At 42.3% G+C, this 18,661-nt stretch overlaps 1 long non-coding RNA gene across 1 annotated transcript in view; it reads left to right on the top strand.

The window, feature by feature from the left end:
- LOC138923521 (uncharacterized) overlaps positions 1 to 18,661 on the top strand; it is a 61,952-nt gene that overhangs the window by 806 nt on the left and 42,485 nt on the right. The gene's annotated exons all lie outside the window — the stretch shown is intronic.

Here is an 18,661-nt window from a genome sequence, read left to right as displayed (position 1 = left end):
CCGGGAAGCGCAGTTGCTCCAGGAATAACAGCCGAAAGTTTATTTCAAAGCTCCGGAAGGAATAAGGCTGGTTTCCAACACCTTCCTGTTGGAGGCCAGAGGTCACGGTGCATGGATATTGGCCAGATGCAGGGGGGAAATGCAGGGCTGGTGCAATTCTTCAACACGGAGAAGTGGCGTTCGGGAAGACAGTGTCAGCCACAGGACCAGCAGCGGGGCAGAAATCTCCACCGCTGAACAGCAAGAGCTGGGCAGAGAGAATGCTAACCCAGAGATGCGCCACCATCAGCGGGTTCTTCCCCCTGCTGTGTGCTGCCATACTCCACCTCCTTGCTGATAAGGGAGCCTCCTGGTCTTCCATCTCCCAGGCTCAGAGAAGTTAGTGCCCCTCTTCTCAGAAAAACACATTTGCGTGTGAAGAGTTCAAATGAGAATAGAGCAGAGAGTTCAAAGTCCCCCTTAAGAGTAGAGTGAGCTTGCGAAGGGCATGGAGAATCTAGACCGGCCACTGCCTGCAAACCTCTAGTGGCAAAAGGAGCCGAGTCAGAAAAGAACATTAATTCTAAGTATTGGAGAATCAGAAGTCTAAGTATTAGAGATTGTTTTCCCTGAAATTTAGCCCAAATTGTTGTCTCTCCTTGTAACTTCCACTCATGCATCACAGTTCTGCCCTCTTGAGTCATATAGAGCTGATGAAACTGTACCTCTGGGTTTCCTGGAAATGTCTCTAGAGTTGGAGCTGGTTATAAATCTCGCATCTGGAATGAAGAAGCTGCGAGCTTGCTCCCTAGCCTGTCTGAAGCTTAGTTTCTCACGTAAAATTCCGTGAATAATAGGACCTACCTCACAAGCCAGATGTCAAACAAGGGAAAGCAGGGCAAGGCTCACAATAGCCCCTGAAGTTTTATACTTCTCAGGAGCCCAAATGCAGTGAGATAAGGTGCTTCTCGGAGGGCCTGGAAATGGGGTGTTTACAGCCTGGAAAAAGGCCAAGTGGGGATAGAAACGACTGCTGTAGAAACTCTTAAAGTTGAAGTGTTGTCCCCTACAAGCCTTTTGGTGCCGGGAGAGCTCACCCTGAAACGTTTCTGGATGAGCAGCCAGTGTGCGTCTCCTGCACTTACAGCTGCCTTCACGTGTCCTGCCCCATCTCCAGCCTAGGTTGCCTAAAACCTGTTTCTGTTCCGTGGATCACCTCTGTTATAGGTTGAATTCTATCCCCTCAAAGGTACGTTAAAGCCCTGATCCCCAGTGAATGTGAATGCGAATTCACACCTGCGAATGAGACCTTATTTTAAAATAGGGTCTTTGCAGATGTAGTTAAGATGAGGTCATTGGGGGCCCTAGTCCAGTCTGATCGGTGTCCTTAAAAGAAGAGCAGAAGAGATTCGGAGAGGAGAATGCCGTGTGAAGACAGAGACACAGGGAGAAAAGGGCCACGTGAAGACAAAGGGCAAGACTGGAGTTAGGCTGCCACCAGCCACGGGATGAGCGAACACCTGGGGCCATCAGAAGCTGGAAAAAGCAAGAACGAATCCTCCCCCATAGGTTTCCGAGGAGCACGGCCCTGCTGACACCTTCATTTCAGACGTCTAGCCTCCAGAACTGTGAGACAATAAATTTGCTTGTTACAACAGCCCTAAGAGACTAATACAAGCTCCTAGATATGGCTGCCTAACATAGAGAGGAGGGAAGACATGTGAACAAAACTGGTCATTGAGTCTAAGTAAGGGCTGGAGCTGACTTTCATTCAATCACTTGTTCACTCAACAAACATTTATTAAGTGCCTATTTAGTGCGGGCACAGGCTGGGTTCTGAGGATAGAGTGAGGAACCAGATAAGGCTCTGCTCTCAGGGAGCATTCATTTAGTTGGGGTTTGTAGACCTCAAACAATTAAAGGAATACAGAATTAATATTCGGGTTTTCTGGAGACCAGGGAGAAAATAAGACTGGGTTGTGTGGTGTGGAAGGGAGTGCAAAGCAAGAGAAAAGATGATCTGAAAAGCTCAGTGAAGGGGACTTTGAAGATGAGCCAGCCAGGTCTTTAACAGCCAGGTCAGGACCTTCGAGGTTGGGGGGTGGGGCGCGGGGGGGACTCCTAGCAACCCTGAGTACAGCAGAGCCAGCCCTGCCCAGTATTTTCATGCCATCCTCTCACCTTCCCACGCTGGAGCAGATGATGCTCTGCTGCTGTTCATAGGGTTTTCGTGGCCAATTTTTCTGGAAGTGGGTGGCCAGGTCCTTCTTGCTAGTCTGTCTTACTCTGGAAGCTCAGCTGAAACCTGTCCACCGTGGGGAACCCTGCTGATATTTGAAATCCCGGTGGCATAGCTTTCAGCATCACAGCAATATGCAGCCGCCACAGTAGGACAACCGACAGATGGGAGGTGTGGTTCCGTGACCTGACAGAGCCTGGCCACTGCAGAGAGACTGGAATCTTGACCACTAGGGCAGCTGGGGTGGGGGTCGGGGCGCAAAGACATGTAAATCTCAGGCACTTAAAGATTGTGCATGAAGAGACCCAAGGAAATGGCTTTTTTTGTTGTTTAAAACATTTCAAAAATTTCTAGTAACTTCTTTGAGCCTTAGTTTGCTCACCTGTGAAAGAGGGATAAAGGGCTCTTTGCCCAGGGTCCCCTAGGTTATATATGACAGCCCTAATACTCAAATTCAGGTCTCCTCCCAGTCCTGGGGGGCGGGGAGCCGAGGCTGTAGAGTCGAATTCTGATCCCATTACTCGTCTCTTCCAGCTGTGTGACCTTGGGCAAGTTACTGCTAGTCTCTGAAAGCTTTTCTCAACTGTTAAAAGGGAGTAACTGGGGCAATCTTTTCTGGAGGTTGTGGAAGGGAGGAGCGCGCCTGAGGCTAGGCTCGGGTCCCAGCAGCCCCGTGCCTCCCGGCGCCGCTGCCTCCTTGCCCGGCATTCCAGGCTGCGCACGCCCTACTCGGCCGCCGGGAGCTGCGGGACGGCGCGGCGCGGCCGGCTGGGAGCCGCGATCAGCGCACTGGGCATGCGCGGCCGGTAGAGCCAGGGGAGGCCGCCTGGACGCGGGGCCCGGCCCCGCCCGGGGACGCAGCGCGCTGCAGTACCACCGGCGGCCTGTGGCGTCGCTGCGCGGCCGGCTCTCCCGGCTCCCCGCGTGTAGAGCTCTACCCGGCGTGCCGGCGGGAGGGAGCGCAGCGGGGCCGTCCCGCGCCAACCTGGCCGTCCCTGCTGCAGCCTGGGCGCCCCGGCCCACGGCCCGCCCTCCCGCCGACCCCGCTCCTGCGAGAATCGCGATGTGCTGCTTTGCTTTCATTTCTCTTATACCGCAGGAGCAGGAGCGGCGGCGGCGGCTGCACTCGCAGCGCTAGAGAGGGCTGGGCGCTGCCCTTCTGCGCTCTCCCGACCGACCAACATTTGCAAAGGTTGCATTTAACCAAATGCAAATGTTGCCCTGAAGGATCGCGAAGGGTGGGGTCAAAGTCATTCCTGATGATTTGCAGCCCTCTCATCCTTCACATTTCGTTAGACTTGCAAATAAGTGTGTGCCACCGCCTCTAGGCTGTAAGTCCCACCGGGACACGTGTCCTGGCTGTTTTGTTCGTGGTTGACGCGCCAGGATAGAGCACAGTGCCAGGCACAGAACAGCCCCGGCTTCCAGGGCCAAGCTGGTCTGAACCACCAGCGTCTTTTGCCTAGACGAGGGCTAGACAAGCTTGGTGGGGACAGGGGTCGGTCCCCCACGTCGGTTCCCGAGGGCGGGGATGGGTACGGAAAGAGAGAGGAGCGTTTAGAAACATTCATAGCACTTGGACAGGGCATCCCAGCGGCCCGATTCGAAGAATAGGGTAGCGGAGTCCCGGGTGGGGAGTAGTCAAACTCAGGGGATGGTCGCTTGCGGCTCCGGCTGCGTTCTAGCCACATGCAGCAGACGCGTGCAGGTTCAAAGCGATAGGGGTGGGAGAAGACCTGGTCCTTCTCTGTAGATGGCTGTAGGCTGCTTTAGTAGCCTCCTGTCTCACCTCCCTGTTTCCACTCGTTTGTGTCACTCATCCATTCTGCAGCATCCAGAGTGCTCCTTCCACAAAGCAAATGAGATCGAGTCACTCCCCAGCTCAGCTGAAGAGTCCTTGCAGGACCCTGCAGCCCTACACTGCCTGTCTTACCTGCTCCTCCGCACTCCTGCGCTCTCTGCCGCACTGGCTCCCTCTGTGCCGCTGATGCTCCTGGCGTCTCCTGTCAGAAGACCGTTGCACGTGTTCCCTCTGCCTGGGACGTCTCTCATCTTTCTCGTTTCAACTCAAAAACCACCTTCTCAGAGGCCTTCACAGTTTCCTCTCACATGGTGTCACTCCTCTCACTCTATCGCATCCCTGTGTTTTATGTTCTTTCAAATGAACTGAAATTGTTATTTGTTTACTTGGGTCTTTTCATGCTCCTCCACTAGGAAATAAGTTATCGTCTGTCTTGTTCACACTTATATTCCCGGGGCCTGAGGCAGAGGGCCTGGCACTTAGTAGGCTCCATATTAGTTGAGTTATCATTTATTAATTCAGGAAAAAAACTGTGGTTTGGGTGAGGAGGGCGTGAAAGCAGACTTGGAATCCCTAGGTCTGAATATTGACACTTAACTATTCAGCCACTCTATCTCTAAATTGTCTCATCTGGGAAAATTATGGGGATAATAACAGTATCTGCTTGATATGAGAATGAGATGAGTTGACTTTTGTGGAAGACCTAACACGCCGCTCATACTGAGAGCCATAGACAGTTTAGCTATTGCATCAGTGAGGAGGGGCTGGTTACACGGTAGTCATAAACAACCCCCAAATCTCAGTGGCTTAAGAAACACTGAGGTTTATTTTTCCTTTGCACTATCTGTCCATCACGGATTGGCTGAGGAGTCGGCTGCTTGACGTCTTTAGTCCAGAAGCCAGGCTGACAAAGCAGCCACCAGCTGATGTGCTGCCAGTTGCCAAGGCAGGGAGAAGGAGAGGTTGGCTTCCCTGAGCACTGACTGAAACTCCCAGCCAGAAGTGGCAAATGACTTCTGCTCACGTTTAATTGGCCACGAAGTCGCGTGACCACACCTAACTGCAAGAGACAGAGGAGTGCTATCCTACCAAGTGCCGTGGAGAACCGGACATATTTCCCAGACGATTACAGCGTTTATCATGGTTGTTGTTATTCCTTCTTTCAGTCTCTCTTCTAGTCCACATGCATCATGAATGACAAAACTCTGGGAAGCCTGAGCTTACCTAAATATTCAGCGTGGAGTTCTTTTCCTGTTCTTGGGTGTAGCCCAACATTCTTGCTATATGTCTAGGAAATGTATTGGTGACAGGTCTTTTGGGGTCCATCCATTCTCTCTTCACTAAATCTGGATGGTGCTGCATACTACTAGATGGTAAGATCCACGAGAACAAAGATTATTTTTATTGTGCTCACCTTTGTATACTGAGCCCCTCCCTCCCATGATGGCTGGCACAATTGATTGAATCAGTGACTATTTGGCAAGTATATCTTACGTTGCTGGTATAGGAATTATAGCCCCCAGAATTTATCTTTCCAATTCATCCAGGAACTGTGTAAAGAAAAATTTGGACCATTCATTTATTTAGCAAACAAGTTAAGTGGGATGGACATGTTGGCACGAAAAATCTTCCTGAGGAGAAACTGGTTTTGTTAAGGAAAACAAAATTCCAGACCTTGCCTTGGGACCTCACTTTCCATATCTAAAGGAGAGAGGACTCCTCATGCAGAACAGTGTAGCTTCCAGGAATTGGAGGTTCTGAGGACTTGAGAGAAAAGGTCAGAGAAGCTAGAAGAGGTGATGGCTGCAGAATTCAGGCTGAGGTGAAGCTGTCCTGTGACCAAGGCCCAGGAGGTGGGTGGTCACAGATGTTTAAGAACGGGCTCTACAATGAACGTCTCTTTCTGTTGCATGTCAACACTCGCTGCGCCCTGACTCTTTAGGAGAAGTCTGATAGACACAACTTAGTGTTCATGGTGATGTCGGAAGCTGCCAGGTCTCTCCCAATGTCTGCTCTCCCCTTCTTCCTTAAAAGAAGCCTCCTTTTAGCTGGGCATGCGGCCTTTTTCAGGCTCCTTTTCTTAGGAGCACTCTGAAACGTTGATAGCCCACCAGCACTTACGATCAGTTTACAGTGGTAGCAGAGTATTCTAGTTGTTCACCCAAATCTCTTTCCCCTTTTCACGTGGTAATAACCCTCCTCCAATTTCTTGCTGCTCAGAAAGAAAGACTGAACTTTCAAGTCTTGCTTGTAGCTAGGTGTGATCCTGTCACTAAGTTCTAGTAATGGGAAGTAAGTAGAACTGGAGTATTCACAATGTCCAAAAGTGTCCTTCTGGGAAGGCGTGTACAGTTGTTTGCCCCTTTCCTCATTCTGCTGGCTTGAATAAAGCGAGGAAGAGGCAACGGCTGGAGCTAGAACAGCCATTATGGAGCATGAAGTGAATATAACTTGCTGAGGATGGTGGAATAACAAGGTAGAAGGAATTTGGGTCCCTGATAATCATAGGCTACTGTACCCCTGTTTACCATCCACTGTTTACCCCTGACTTAATTTACTTAGGAGGGAAATGAACTGCTATTTTGGATTTCCCGTCACAGCAAAACCTAATACCAGTGTCGTCTGAGAAAGTAAAGGATGGGGATGGGCTAACATGATATGAGAAATGAACAGTATGTGTTGGATGATCTACAAATTCAAATAATTCAGCAGAAACAACAACTCAGAGTGAGAAGTCTATGGAAGAAATAGAAGTAATCTTTCTCTTCCCACCTCAAACCCTTATAAAATCCCCAGATATAAAGCAAGGGCCATTGCCTCTCCTTCTACAAGGGGGACGCTCTCAGCATTTTTGTTTTGGTATCTCAGAGTAAAGGGTGATGTACCTTCTCTTCTCGCTCCTTTGAAATAGCTTTGAGAGCTCTGCATGCGTGTCATGGGTTGTGACGGTCAGACGAGCATGTTCAGAGTCAGGCATTCAGCTGGCATTCACTCAGCTGAACATTGGTCCCCAGAAGGATGATGATCACCGGGAAGTTTTGAACTATTTCTTCATAATTGTACATTATTCAATGAATACCCTAATGACTAATAGACAAAATGAGAAGGCAAAGAGAATGCTGATGTTGAAATGCAACAAAGTGGGAGCCAAAAAATTATAATTTTTCAGCATTTTCAAGCCTCAAGATGAGCTTTCCCAGAGACCAGAGTTGCAGGTATATGATCCACATTCATAGGTATATCAAGAGTCCTCAAGTAATTAAAAACAAACAAGAGAAAATTATATCCGATATTATAATTTTAGCCAGCCCTGGTGGTCTAGTGGTTAGGATTCGGGGCTCTCACGGCTGCAGTCTGGGGTTTGTTTCCAGTCAGGGAACCATGCCAACCGTCTGTCAGTTGTCATATGTGGTGGCTCCATGTTGCTGTCATGCTGAAAGCTAGGCCATTGGTATTTCAAATACTAGCAGGGTCACCGGTGATGGACAGGTTTCAGTGGAGCTTCCAGACTAAGACAGACTAGGAAGAAGGACCTGGCCACCCACTGCCAAAAAAATTGGCCTTGAAAAGTCTATGAATAGCAGAGGAGCATTATCTGATACAGCACCCGAAGGTGAGAGGATGGCGCAAAAAGACCTGGCAAGGTTCCACTCTGCTGTCCACAGGGTCACTAGGAGTCAGAAGCTGCTTGACGGCACTAACAAATTATAATTTCATCCAATTTGGCTTTACGTTTGTTGGAACTAAAGACTACCTATACTGGGAATGTATTATTTGCAGAGAAGTGCTTGCAAATACCAGTCTGAAAATCTTATCCTCTTATCGTTTATAAATAAAAGAGTGAACATTATAGATAAGAAGCCAGTTAATTTTTTTTTTAAAGATTTTATTTTTTCCTTTTTCTCCCCAAAGCCCCCCAGTACATAGTTGTATATTCTTCATTGTGGGTCCTTCTAGTTGTGGCATGTGGGACGCTGCCTCAGCGTGGTTTGATGAGCAGTGCCATGTCCGCGCCCAGGATTCGAACCAACGAAACACTGGGCCGCCTGCAGCAGAGCGCGCGAACTTAAGTACTCGGCCACGGGGCCAGCCCCAAGAAGCCAGTTAATTTTAAGTAAAAAAATCCAAGAATTCTGAATATCCAGTCATGAAAACTGTATTTCTAGTGCTGAACAATATACTTTGCATTTTGATCTATATTTTATACAAATTTTATTCTCAAACCCAAACATGATATCTGATTTTTAAAACATTGTGAATTATTTTACTTTTAATTCTATAGCATACATTTCCAGAACTGGAATTGGTGAGCAGAAAGATACATGTATTTTTAATTTTAACAGAGCTTGCCAGATTAATTTCCAAATAGTTGTAGTGCCCATTGTTGTGAACAATTTATGGAACCTCCTGCTTTCCGTCCCCTCACCCCCCAACTAGGACTGGGTGTAACATGTAGCTCATTGTTCCTTTAATTGGCATTTCCCTGATAAGTAAAGTTGAGCTCCTTTTCATGTGTCTATGAGTGTCAGGATTTCCCCTTTTATAAAATGGCTATTTTTATCCTTTGACTATTTTTCAATTGGACTATTTGTCCTTATCAATTTAGGGGAGTTATTGTAGTAGTATATATAGGAATCTTATGTCTGACGTTTGTGCTTCAAAGATTTTTTGGCTATTCTTTGCTTGTTGACTTTGCTTATTGTCTTTTTTGTCATATTTTAAATATTTTCATAGTCAAATGTTTCTTCATTTCCTTTTGTTTTTTTTTTTTTTGAGTGTCCTGTCTTGCTTAAGAAATCCCCCCAAACACACACACCACTGCCACAAATACCAAAGGCCTACAAATATTTTCATAAATTTTTTCAAAATAGTCATTGTTATATATTTTTATCTTTAAATATTTAATTCTCACGGAGAATGTAAATTCTCATGTAGGTCAGAGGAGGGATCTACCTTTCCCTCCTGTTTGACAGGGAGGCACTTGTTGTTCTGGCAATCTTTATTTCAGTAAACCATCTTTTCCCCACTGACTTGTAATACCACCTTTATAACATCTTGGGTTTCCTATTTGTGAATTTCTAGTATGTTTTATTACAGTGGCTTTATGTTTTAAAAAATCTGGTGAGGCAAGATTGCCTCCTCACCTGCTCCCCACTATTTTTTTCCGCCAGAATTGTCTTAGATATTTTTTGACATTTATTCCCCATAGGAAATGTAATTTTTTTCCTTCTGTGCTGGTTCTAAGGGGTATAGAATTGGGCTTATTTGATGGAGCATCCCCTAAATGACTTGGCAAGGGCCCCACCATCATCATGGTGGCTTGCACTTCCTAGCATTCTTAGGAAGTGACTGTCAGGCAAAGGGGACTGCTGGAGCAGGAGGGACGCCATGGGGAGTGAATCCATCCAGATTCTGTTCTCCAAGAGGTGCACGTCAGCAAGGGATGCTCTCTGAAGGGTGCCTCCTAATTCAACAGAGCTCCCTGTCAGTCACAGTGGCCAGAACTGCCAGAGAACAGCACTCAGCTTCAGTTTAAGCTACACGGCTTCCTGGGTGCACCCCAGCGCCTTTATCCCTCAGCACACTGCTGGGCTTAAGCACCTGCGCTGGCGCTGCCCTCCGACTCCCTGCATTGAATCCTGGCTCCATCTTTCAGAAAACCTTTCTGAGCTCCTCTCTTACCAGATCTCCTCACCTTCAAAATGGGTGACCACTTCTCCCCTCCATTGCTGCATCCTGGCCTGAGGCAGCAATGTCACTTGTCACTTCTTGGGTTATTTCAATGGCCTTCTAACTGCTTTCCTTCCTTCTGCCCTCATCCCTCTCCAGTTTATTCTCAGCTCCAGAGTGATCCTTCTTCCACCCAAAGCCAGTCTTTTCAATGGCAACAAGGTTCTACATGATCCAGCTCTTGTCACCATTCTGACTTCACTCCTGTTACTCTCCCTCTCGGCTATTCGTTCCTTCTTCCATCAAATATCTGTTGAGTACCTGCTATGTGCCAGGAACTGATAGAGACACTTGGGACACTTTGGTGGATGACAAGATGTTTCTCAAGACACAGAACTTTCAGTGCAAGTCCAGGGTGAACTGGGATGGGTTGGTCACTGCGGAAAATGCGTAAGTGCTATAGAGAAAGAAAAAGGAGAGAAGAGAAAGGGGGCCTCCGGACTGTGTATGTGTGCAAGTGTGTGTCTGTGACAGAGAGAGAAGGAGGGAAAGACTGGTCTCTTGTCTATTCCGTGAACTTGCTAGCCGCATGCCTGTCACAGGCCTTCCCTCTGCCTGGGCTGCCCTTGCCTCCGAAATCCATGTCTTCACCTTCATGTTTCTATTCCAATACGCCTTCAGCCGGGCCTTCCCTGGTTGCCCTATTGAAAATTGCCAGCAGTCCAGCACTCACTATCTTCCTTCCCTTATTCACTTCTCCATGGCGCTTAATTTCCTCTAACAGACTTGATAATTTGTAATTTCTAGACTTTATAATTTGCATCTGTTGTCTTTCTCCCACCCCTACACTGTGAGCTGGAGGAGGATGTGGTTTTGTCCCTGCTGTTATCTTAGTGCCTAGGACAGTGCCTGGCACAGAATGGAACTCAATATTTTTGGAATAGAGGAGAGGTTGAATGAGGGAACTTAAAAAGTTGTTGTGTTTTCTGTGCTTCATTTTCATCTTCTAAAAATTAGGGATTATAATGGCCACTAACCGACAGTCTTGTTGAAAAGATTTAAGAAAACAGTATATCTAAAGTGCTTAAAACGGTACTTGGCACATATTAGGGTTCTTGAAATGTAGTTTATAATTGTTGTTTGCTCTTCCCGGTCTCATTCCCTTAATTCCATGTCATACACACACAATCCGTGATTCATACTTTTTATGTACTTTTCACATGTACCCATGAACAGTATATGGTATTATTCTATGTCCTCTCAAAATTTACTGAGATAGTATTATACATTTGTTGTTGATACCCATTGATGTTGAAATGTATAATCTAGCTCTTTCCTCTTGATGACTATATAGTTTTCTGCCAAGGGAACGTAATGTTTTGCTGATATAGACAGTGCTAAAGAGAACATCTTTGTGCACATTTCACTGCAAGTGTGCAAGGGATTCTCAAGGGGGATTCTAAAAACACAAGTAGAATGGGTGGGTTTGCTGGTTATTCTGCATTTGCTCTCTCTAATCTGTTGTCCACTGTTTATTTGACTGCTCTGTCCTAGGATGCTGATTCCTGTAAACTACATTCTTACTGCCTTCCCGTTGGGTTTGGCCAGTGGGAGGCTCTGGCAGTAGATTAGAGGGCAGAAAGGAGGGGTCTGGGTAGTTTTCCCTAACTTCCTCTTTGTTTCAATGCCATATGTCTGGCAGTAGGTCTGTCCCTCCGTGACTGCAGCTCCCTCTGGGCAGGCCCCCTCCCCTGCTCCAGCTCTGACTGGGCTCCAGCACCTCTCTTTCCTCTCCTCGTCCATCAGCCCTAAGCAAGGGAACAGGTCCCCACTATTGCTGGTTTCGGTGTCTTTCACCACCCATTGTTTCTTTCACCCTGCCTATTCCTCTCCAAAGTCTCTTCATAAAGGGCACTTTATTTGAACATTTGGGATAAATTCTGTTTCCTACAAGGACTAGACTGACAGAGTGGCTTCACAGGACATGCTCCTTTGTAAAATTTAATGTTTGCTGTAAAAAGTTACACACACATACACACCTCATTTTGTAAAGTCAAATAGTACTAAAAAGTTTATGATGGAAAACAAGTCATCTTCCTTCTTCATCATCTCCTTTCTCTATTCAACTGTTTTCATTTCTCTCATGACTAATAATGTGGAGCATCTTTTCGTATGTTTTCTGGCCATTTGTAATCTTATTTTGTGAAGTGTTTATTCAAGTCTGTTTATAATTGATTTGCAGGAGTTCTCTATATTTTCTAGATAGGAAATATATATCAAATATGTATACAATATTTTCTCTCAATCTGGGGCTTGCCTCTTATTTTCTTAATAGTCTCTTTTGAAGAGCAGAAAGTTTTACTTTTGATGAAATCCAATTTATCAAGTTTTTCCTTTACAATTATTTACTTTTGGTGTCATAACAAAGAAATCATTGCCTACCTAAGGTTGAAAGGTGCACTCCTGTTTTCTTCTAGAAGTTCTGTAGTTTTAGCTTTTGCATTTTTATCTATGATCCACTTCTGTGTTTTTGCTTTGTTTTATATGGTGCGAAATTGACCTAATTTTTTTTTGTCCATGTGGATATCTAGTTTTTCCACCTCCATTTATGGGAAGAACTCTTTTTTTTTTTTGATTGAATAACTTTGGTGCTTTTGCCAAAAATCAATTGACTATAATGTGTGAAACTATTTGTGGATTGTGGACTCCATTCAACTGACTTATTTATTCATCTTCATGTTAATACCACGCTGCTCTAGTTACTGTAGCTTTGCTGTAATAAGTCTTGAAATCAAGTACTATAAGTCCTTCAACTTTTTTCTTTGTTTTCTAGATTATTTTGGCTAGACTTACATCCTTTGCAATTTCATATAAATTTTAAAATCACCTTTTTGCTTTCTACAGAACTCTGCTAGGATTTTTAGATAAATATGGAGAGAAGTGACATGTTAATAATACAGAGTCTTCCAGTCATGAACGTGACCCCTCTCTCCGTTTATTTAGATCTTCTTTAATTTCTCTTCACAATGATTTTACTTTTTAGTGTAGAGATATTGTACATTTTTTTCCATTTCATTTATTCCTAAATGTATTAATGATATTCAAAATAGAATTAAAAATTATTTTTCAATTGATAGTTTCTGAGGCATAGAAATACAGTATTTTTATATTGACTTTGCTAAATTTTATTATTTTAATAGTTTTACAGAGTTCTTAGGATTTTTTTACATACACAGTCATGTCATCTTTGAATGAAGACAGTTTTACTTCCTCCTTTCCTATCTTTATGCCTCCTATTTGTTATTTTTTTGTTGCTTTATTGCACTACCTAGGACCTCTAGAACAATGGTGAGTAGAAGCGGTGAGAGCAAACATCTTGGCCTCGTCCTGATTTTAAGGTGAACATATTTGAGATAACACAGAGATCAGATTATCCTAGTAAATTTCCTTTGATTCCTACTTTGTAGTAGTTTTGTTATGAATTAGTGGTAAATTATTTTCAAATGCTTTTTCTGCATTTATTGAGATGACCAAATAAATTTTCTCATTTAGTTTGTTAATGTGCCGAATTACATTGACTTTCAAATGTTAAACATAGCATTCCTAGGATAAATCCTACTTGTTTGTGAGATACTCACCTTTATATATATATGCTGGATACACACACACCCCCCTACACACATATGTACATTTTGTCAATTGCTTATTTTCATTTTTTTTACTGTGGTAAAAAGCACAAAGCATAAAATTTATCATCTTAACCATTTTTAAGTGTACAGGACAGTGGTGTTAACTATTTGTACATATTTGTGCAACAGATCTCGAGAACTTTTTCATCTTGAAAAACTGAAACTCTATACCCATCGGACAACTCCCTGTTTCCTCCTCCCCCTTGGCCCTTGGTAATCATGTTCTACTTTCTGTTTCTTTATTTGACTACTTTAGATACTTCCTACAAGTGGAGTCATACTGTATTTGTGTTTTACGTCTGGTTTATTTCACTTAGCATAATGTCCTCGAGGGTCATCCATGTTGTGTAGTATGACAGAATTTCCTTCCTTTTTAAAGCTGAATAATATTCCTTTGCATTGATAGATCGCAGTTTCTTTATCCATTCATTTGCCAATGGACATTTAGGTTGCTTTCATTTCTTGGCTATTGTGAATAATGCTATAATGAACATGGATGTGCAAATATCTTTTCAAGATCTTGTTTTCAGTTCTTTTGGATATATACCAAGAAGTGGGATCACTGGATCATATGGTAGTTCTATTTTTAATTTTTTGAGGAAACTCCATTCTGTTTTCCATCGCAGTTGAACCGTTTTACATTCCCATCAACAGTGCGCAGGGTTCCAGTTTCTCCACATCCTCTCCAGCACTTGTTCTTTTCTTTTTTTTTTTTTTTTTTTGATAGCGAGCATACTAATGGTGTGAGGTTTCTATTTGCATCTCCCTGATGTTGAGCATCTTTTCATATGCTTGTGGGCCATTTGTCTATCTTCTTTGGAGAAGTATCTATTCCAGTCCTTTGTCCAATCTCTTAAATCAGGTTATTTGGTTTTTTCCTGTCTATAGGTTGCCTTTTCACCCTGTTGATTCTCTCCTTTGCCGCACAGAAGTATTTAAGTTTGATGTAGTCCCATTTGTCTACTTTTGCTTTTGTTGCCTGTGCTTTTGGTGTCATATCCAAGAAATTGTTACAAATCCAATGTCTTGAAGCTTTTCCTATGTTTTCTTTCAGGAGTTTTATAGTTTTAGATCTTATGTTTAGCTCTATAATCCATTTTGAGTTAATTTTTGTATGTGGTCTAAGTTAAGGGTCCAAATTCATTCTTTTGCATATAGATATCCAGCTTTCTAAACACTGTATGTAGAAGAGATTGTCTTTCCTCCAGTGTGTTTCGTCTTGGCACCCTTGTCAAAGATCATTTGATCACATATGCAAGGCTTTATTTCTGGGCCCTCTATTCTGTTCCATTGGTCTGTTTTTATGTCAGTCCCCTACCGTCTTAATTACTGTTGCTTTATAAGATGTTTTGAAACCAGGAAGTGTGGGACCTCCAACTTTGTTCTTTTTCAAGATGATTTGGGCTATTTGGAATCCCTTGAGATTCCATATGAATTTTAGAATTTTTTTCTGTTTCGGCAAAAAATGCCATTAGGATTTTGATAGAGGCGGCATTGAATCTGTAGATCACTTTCGGTAGTATGGACCTTTTAACAATATTAAGTCTTCTATTCCATGAACACAGGATGTCTTTCCATTTATTTGTATCATCTTTGACTTCTTTCAGCAATATTTTGTAGTTTTCAGCATACAAGTATTTCACCTCCTTGGTTAGTTTTTTCCTTACATATTTTATTCTTTTTGACACTATTGTAAATAGGATTGTTTTCTTAATTTCCTTTTTGAAGTTTTCATTGTTAGTGTATAGAAACACAACTGATTTTTACATGTTGATTTTGTATCCTGCAAGTTTGCTGAAATTGTTTATTAGTTTTAACATTTTTTTTAGTGGGTTCTTTAGTGTTTTCTACATATAAGATCATGTCATCTGAGCACAGAGGTAATGTACTTCTTCCCTTCCAGTTTGGATGATGCTCCATCTAGTAGTTCTAGTACTATGTTGAATAATAGTGGCAAGAGTGGGCATCCTTGCTTTGTTCCTGATCTTAGAGGAAAAGCTTTCAGTCTTTCACAGTTGGGTACAATGTTAACTGTGGGCTTTTCATATATGGCTTTTAACATGTTGAGTCAGTTTCCGTCTATTTCTGGTTTGTTGAGTGTTTTTATCATGAAAAAGTATGGAATTTTATCAAAAGCTTTTTACGCATCATTTGAAATGATCAAGTGGGTTTTACCTTTCATTCTGTTAATGTGGTATATTACATTTATTGATTTTCATATGTTGAACAATCCTCACATTCCAAGTATGAATCCCACTTGCTCATGGTGTATAATCCTCTTAATGTGCTGTTGAATTCAGTTAGCTAGTATTTTGTTTAGGATTTTTACATCAATATTCATCATGGATACTGGTCCATAGTTTTCTTTCTTTGTTGTGTCTTTATCTGGTTTTGATATCAGAGCAATGCTGACCTCCTAGATGAATTTGGAAGTGTGCCCACCTCTTTGATTCTTTGGAAAAGTTTAGGAATAATGGTGTTAATTGTTCTTTAAATATTTGGAATTCTCCAGTGAAGACATCCGATCCTGGGCTTTTCTTTGTTGAGATGTTTTTGATTACTGCTTCAATTTCCTTACTATTTAGAGGTCTGTTCAGATTTTTAAAAATTTCTTCATGATTCAATCTTGGTGTGTCGTACGTTTCTAGGAATTTATCCTCTTATTCTAGGTTATCCAATGTGTTGTATAATTATTCATGGTAGTCTCTTAGAATCCCTTTTATTTCTGTGGCATCAGTTGTAATATTCCCTCTTTCATTTCTAGTTTTAGTTATTTGAAACTTCTCTGTCTTTTTCTTAGTTAATTTTGCTAAGAGTTTGTCAATTTCTTTGTTGATTTTTTCTTTTGTTTTTCTATTCTCTATTTTGTTTCTCTTTCCTCTAATCTTTTTTTATACTTTCTTCTGCTAAATTTTTTGATGTTTTTGTTTAAGACTTTAAAATTGAGAGGAAAATACAGAGATTTCCCGTATACCCCTCTCCCGATACATTCATAGCCTTCCCTATTATGAGCATCACTCACTACAGTGGTACATTTTCTACCAAGGATGAACCCACACTGTCACGTCATAATCACCCAAAGTCCATGGTTTACCTTAGGGTTCACTCTTTGTGTTGTACATTCTATGGGTTTGGACAAGTGTATAATGACATTTATTCATGATTATAATATTATACAAAATATTTTCACTGCCCTAAAAATCCTCTGGGTGGTGGATACAAAATATTTTCACTGCCTCATCTCCCTCTTCCTCCTCCTCCCCCCAACCACTCATCTTTTTTTTGTCTCCATGTTTTGCCTTTTTCAGAATACCATATAGTTGGAATCATACAGTATGTAGCCTTTTCAGATTGGCTTCTTTCACTTGGTCATATGCGTTTAAGTTTCCTCCATGTATTTTCATGACTTGATAGCTCATTTCTTTTTCGCACTGAATAGGATTCCATTGTCTAGATGCACCACAGTTTATTTATCCATTTAAGTACTGATGGACATCTTGGTTGCTGCCAAGTTTTGGCAGTTATGAATAAAACTGCTATAAACATCCATGTGCAGATTTTTGTGTGGACATATGTTTTTAACTCCTTTGGCTGAATACCAAAGAATGTGATTGCTGGATCATATGGCAAGAGTATATTTAGTTTTTTAAGAAACTGGCACACTGTCTTCCAAAGTGACTGTACCATTTTGCATTCCCACCAGCAATGTATCAGAGTTCCTGTTGCTCCACATGTTTGTCTGCATTTCGTGTTATCATTATTCTGGATTTTGGCCATTCTAATAGGTGTGTCGAGGTATCTCATTGTTGTTTAAATGTGCTTGCCCCTGATGATATATGATGTGGAGCATCTTTTCATATGCTTAGTTGTCATCTGTATATTTTCTTTGGTGAGGTATCTGTTAAGGTCTTTGGCCCATTTTTTAATTGGATTGTTTGTTTTCTTATTGTTGAGTTTTAAGAGTTCTTTTTATATTTTGGATAATAGTCCTTTTCAGATGTGTGTTTTGCAGAGTTTCTCCCAGTCTGTGGCTTGTCTTCTGGTTCTCTTGATATTATCTTCCTCTGCTAACTTTTAGTTTAGTTTTTTCTCTTTCTAGTACCTTAAGGTATAAAGTTAGATTACTGATTGAGATCTTTCTTCTTTTTTAATGTAATTGCTTATTGCTATAAACTTCCCTTTTAGTACTGCTTCTGCTGCATCCCATATATTTTGGTATGTTGTGTTTTGTTTTCATTTGTCTCCAGATATTTTCTAAATTTCTTTGTGACTTTTCTTTGACTTACTGTTTGTTTAAGAATAAGTTGTTTAATTTCCACCTTCTTGTGGATTTTTCTGTTTCCTCTCCGCTATTGATTTTAAGTTTCATTCCATTGTGGTTGGAGAAGATATTTTGTATGATCTCAATCTTCTTAAATTTGTTAAACTTGTTTTGTGGCCTAACATGTGGTCTATCTTGGAGAATGTTGCATGTTTGCTGGAGAAGAATGGGTATTCTGTTGTGGTTGGGTGGAGTGTTCTGTGTATGTCTTTTGGGTCCAGTTGGTCTACAGTGCTCTTCAAGTTCTCTGTTTCCTTACTGATCTGTCTGGTTGTTCTATCCATAACTGAAAATGGAGTATTAAAGTGTCCTACGATTTCTGTGCTGCTGTCTATTTCTCCCTTCAGTTCTGTCAATGTTTGCTTCATATATTAGGGAGCTCTAATGTTAGATGCATACATATTTATAATTGTTATATCTTCATGGTGAATTGACACTTTTATCATTATTTAATTCCTTCTCTGTCTCTTGTGACAGTTTTTATCTTAAAATCTGCTTTGTCTGATGTAAGTCTGACCACTCCAATCCCTTTGGATTCCTGATTGCATGAAATATCTTTTTCTAACTTTTTGCTTTTTACCTATGTGTGTTCTTAGATCTAAAATGAGTCTCTTCTAGACTGCATATAAGTGGATCTATTTTTTATCCATTCAGTCAATCTGTGTCACTAGTTATTTTTTTTTGTGAAGATTCTTTTTATTTTTCTAAAGATTGGCACCTGAGCTAACAACTATTGCCAATTGTCTTTTTTTTTTCTGCTTTTTTTCTCCCCAAATCCCCCTAGCACATAGTTGTGTATTTTCAGTTGTGGGTCCTCCTAGTTGTGGCATGTGGGACGCCGCCTCAACGTGGTCTGATGAGCAGTGCCATGTCTGCGACCAGGATCCGAACAGGCGAAACCCTGGGCTGCCAAAGTGGAGCGTGCAAACTTAACCCCTCGGCCACGGAGCCAGCCCCACTAG

The sequence above is a fragment of the Equus caballus genome, chromosome 3 (genome assembly GCF_041296265.1).
Source record: "Equus caballus isolate H_3958 breed thoroughbred chromosome 3, TB-T2T, whole genome shotgun sequence".
Lineage (NCBI taxonomy): Eukaryota > Metazoa > Chordata > Mammalia > Perissodactyla > Equidae > Equus > Equus caballus.
The sequence above is the reverse complement of the archived record's forward strand: the minus strand, read 5'-3'. Positions and strand labels throughout refer to the sequence as shown.